We start from the raw sequence: 4019 nt of genomic DNA, 5'->3' as shown, positions 1-4019 counted from the left end.
GAGAAATGGAAATATAAACAAATGGGACCTAATGAAACTTCAAAGCTTTTGCACAGCAAAGGAAACCATAAACAAGACCAAAAGACAACCCTCAGAATGGGAGAAAGTATTTGCAAATGAAGCAACTGACAAAGGATTAATCTCCAAAATTTACAAGCAGCTCATGCAGCTGAATAACAAAAAAACAAATAACCCAAAACAAAAATGGGCAGAAGACCTAAATAGACATTTCTCCAAAGAAGATATACAGACTGCCAACAAACACATGAAAGAATGCTCAACATCATTAATCATTAGAGAAATGCAAATCAAAACTACAATGAGATATCATCTCACACCAGTCAGCATGGCCATCATCAAAAAATCTAGAAACAATAAATGCTGGAGAGGGTGTGGAGAAAAGGGAACCCTCTTGCACTGCTGGTGGGAATGTGAATTGGTACAGCCACTATGGAGAACAGTATGGAGGTTCCTTAAAAAACTGCAAATAGAACTACCACGTGACCCAGCAATCCCACTACTGGGCATATACCCTGAGAAAACCATAATTCAAAAAGAGTCATGTACCAAAATGTTCATTGCAGCTCTATTTACAATACCCAGGAGATGGAAACAACCTAAGTGTCCATCATCGGATAACGAAGATGTGGCACATATATCCGATGGAATATTACTCAGCCATAAAAAGAAACGAAATTGAGCTATTTGTAATGAGGTGGATGAACCTAGAGTCTGTCATAAAGAATGAAGTATGTCAGAAAGAGAAAGACAAATACCATATGCTAACACATATATATGGAATTTTAGAAAAAAAATGTCATGGAGAACCTAGGGGTAAGATGGGAATAAAGACACAGGCCTACTAGAGAATGGACTTGAGGATATGGGGAGGGGGAAGGGTAAGGTGTGACAAAGTGAGAGAGTGGTATGGACATATATACACTACCAAATGTAAAATAGATAGCTAGTGGGAAGCAGCCGCTTAGCACAGGAAGATCAGCTTGGTGCTTTGTGTCCACCTAGAGGGGTGGGTTCGGAAGGATTGGAGGGAGATGCAAGAGGGAAGAGATATGGGGATATATGTATATTTATAACTGATTCACTTTGTTATAAAGCAGAAACTAACGCACCATTGTAAAGCTATTATACTCCAAAAAAGATGTAAAAAAAAAAAAAGAAGAAGAAGAGCTTAAGGAAGCAGTCATCAAGTTGAATGAGAGGAAGATGAGTCAGCACAGAGAATAGTGAAACAGTAAGAGAATTTGCCTGGAAGAGATCTTGGGCTGTGGTTACTTCTTTTTTTTTCAATCCTGAGTTTCTTTTTTTGATTGTCTATTTACATTTCTTTATTTAATGAATATTTTATTGTTGGATCATCTTTTACCCTCTGGAGCGGTGCTTGGGGCCACTCTGACATTCTGTCTACTCATTACCGGCCAAGGAGAGGGACTTTTGGGTGGGGCGTAGTTGCACGGCCTTCTCGAAATACTTGGGAAGCAGGAAGCCATCAGCATTCCCTGGAATCAGGATCACCCCACTGACGGAGAGGAAGAAGGGTATTTCAACTGCCAGGGCCAGGGGCCCATTGATGAACAAGGCCACTTCACAATTTGGCCACATGCCACTGATGACACTGTGCACAGTCCCCAGGCAGTCCTGAGGCCAGGTGGATGTGCATCCTTCCCCAGCAGGACATGCCTTTGAACGGGATGGATGGCCAGTGCTGCCAGAATGTGCCATAAATAAGCATCAGGGGCAGGGCCTGTCGGGTTGCCAAGGGCATCAGATCCATCTCAGGTACTTGCAGGAAGTGACCAAGATTGGCTTGGATGAGAGCCAATGCCGGGGTCCCCTGGCTGCAGTGTGAACCACTGCTTCCCCATGGTGTTCACCACTTGCTGCACATCTTCAGCTGAGAAGCTGTGGGACTGGGGCAGCTGTAGGAGGGTGCCCAGGGGCAGGAAGGCTTTGACCCCCACGGGAAGCCCCAGCTCCAGGGCTCCATGACAGGTCATAGGACCAAGTTTTGGGTACTTGCACATCTTGGTCTGGTTCCTGGGGTCTGTGAGCCTGTCTATCCCTGGGCCCTGCTGCTTCTTGCCTCTTTCCTCCAGAGAAGTTCATAGTCAAGATAGACTCCTGCTGTCCGGCAGAGTGTTACTTCTATATGTAACTGACGAACAGCAAATACAACAGAAGCCTATTATTAAGTGTTACAGGAATCTGAAAGCCAAAGAGACCAAAAGCCTGGCAAATTCCCATGATTATTAGAGTCAGTGTAGGGGCGGAAAAATTATTTTCCCTCTAACCTTCTGGATTCTTGGCTGAGACACACCTGTAATAAAAGACAGGTTAACAGGAGAAAAAGAGAAGTTTAATAACATGTGTACTTCTCTTTATGCATGGGAGATACCTAGGAAAACTGAGTAACTCCCCCAAAATGACCTGAACCATCACTTAAATACCACCTTCAGCTAAAGACGAAGGAAGATGGGGCTGGGGAAAGTGGGGTGGGCGGGAAGCAGGGGCAGTCAGTTTGGGGAGGTTACCAGGCAAAGCACAGTAAACAAGGGTATGGTTGGTATACAGATTTACGTCATTGCCTTCTCCCTTGATGAAGATTTCCGGATATTTAGAGTCATTCTCCTCTTCCTGGTACAGAGAGGGAGACACCCCTACAAACGGAGTTTCCCCTTATAAATGTATATGTCCCTTACAAAAGGGTGACTTCTACTTGGTTTTCAGAGCTTCTCTTGTCTTTTGCTTCTTGAACTTAACCAGCTCAAGATAATCTTATTTTGGGGTGGCAAATTTTGCTCCCCTTCCGTAGTCATGGAATTGTACTTGGAACTTTCCCTTGGTGATGGGTATGTTCTATGTATGGGAAGAAGAGCACACATGGATGTTTGCGTGGCCAGAATAGCAGAATGGCAGAGGCCAGTCGTTTTCCCCCAATATCTGTTTGCCTCTTCTATTACCATAATAGAATTTTGAGCTGAGTACATGACCACCTAAAATAAAAACTTCACTTCCTAGTCTCCCTTGTACTTAGATGTGGTCATGGAACTAAGTTCTGGCCAGTGGTATGTGAGAGGGAGGGCGATTACCAGTTATAGGGGAATTGACGTCAGGTGAGTTCATCATTAGTTAAGAGGGAAACCAGTAGAGGGGCACGCCAAAGAAGATAAGATAGGATAAGAATAATCACTACCGGGGATCTGGGGCAAGTATCAATAGTAGGAAGGTCAGTCGTGTGTGTAGGGTAGAGATGAAGCAGGCACTGGTCAGGCAGGGGTTGTACAGAGAGCAAGAGAACAGCCATCTTGTGTGGCCTGACCATACAACCTATTTCATGCTACACACTATGCTAAGTGTTTTGTATTTATATTCATGTATTTGGTCTTCACAACATTTCTTTTTCGGCCGCACTGCGAGGCATGTGGGATCTTAGTTCCCCGACCAGGGATCGAACCCATGCCCCTTGCAGTGGAAGCACAGAGTCTTAACCACTGGACCACCAGGGAAGTCTCTTCACAACATTTTATACAAGGGAAACTGAGACTTGAGGAAGTTAAGCAAGTCACCCAAAGTCACATAACCAGGAAGAGCTTTGAGCAGGTTTCAAATCCAAGGGTGTCTGACTTCAGAGTCAGTACTCTCAACTACTAAACTATATTGCCTCTCATGCCAAAATAGCAACATTTATAATGATGATAATGTACAATGCTGGAAAGACTGGTAAAGTGGTTTACTCATGCATTACTGTCCAGTTTGCTTTCAGATACCTCGCTGCCCTTTTCTTGCCCTCTGTGTCATAGAAAACTATATTTTCCAAGTTCCTTTGTTCTCTGGCCTCTGGGTAGGTTTACCCAACGGACAATACTTGCAGAAGATTGGAAAGCAAGAAGATGGAAGAGTCCGAAATATTTTTCTCTGTCTCTTTTTCTGTTTCTTACAGCATCTCTTTCATGGATCCAGCTTTTCCCAAAGCAAACCTTCCTTGATGATCCCAGTTACTA

At 43.9% G+C, this 4019-nt stretch overlaps 1 pseudogene across 1 annotated transcript; it reads right to left on the bottom strand.

Annotated features, from left to right (window-relative positions):
- Window positions 1–1302: 1302 nt before the first annotated feature.
- On the bottom strand, window positions 1303–2124 carry LOC309977726 (tRNA 2'-phosphotransferase 1-like; annotated as a pseudogene). Its single transcript has one exon. The product of its transcript is annotated as a tRNA 2'-phosphotransferase 1-like (transcript).
- Between the last annotated feature and the right edge of the window lie 1895 nt (window positions 2125–4019).

The sequence above is a fragment of the Leucopleurus acutus genome (genome assembly GCF_964270905.1).
Source record: "Leucopleurus acutus genome assembly, chromosome: X".
Lineage (NCBI taxonomy): Eukaryota > Metazoa > Chordata > Mammalia > Artiodactyla > Delphinidae > Leucopleurus > Leucopleurus acutus.
This window is presented reverse-complemented; position numbering and strand designations above follow the sequence as displayed.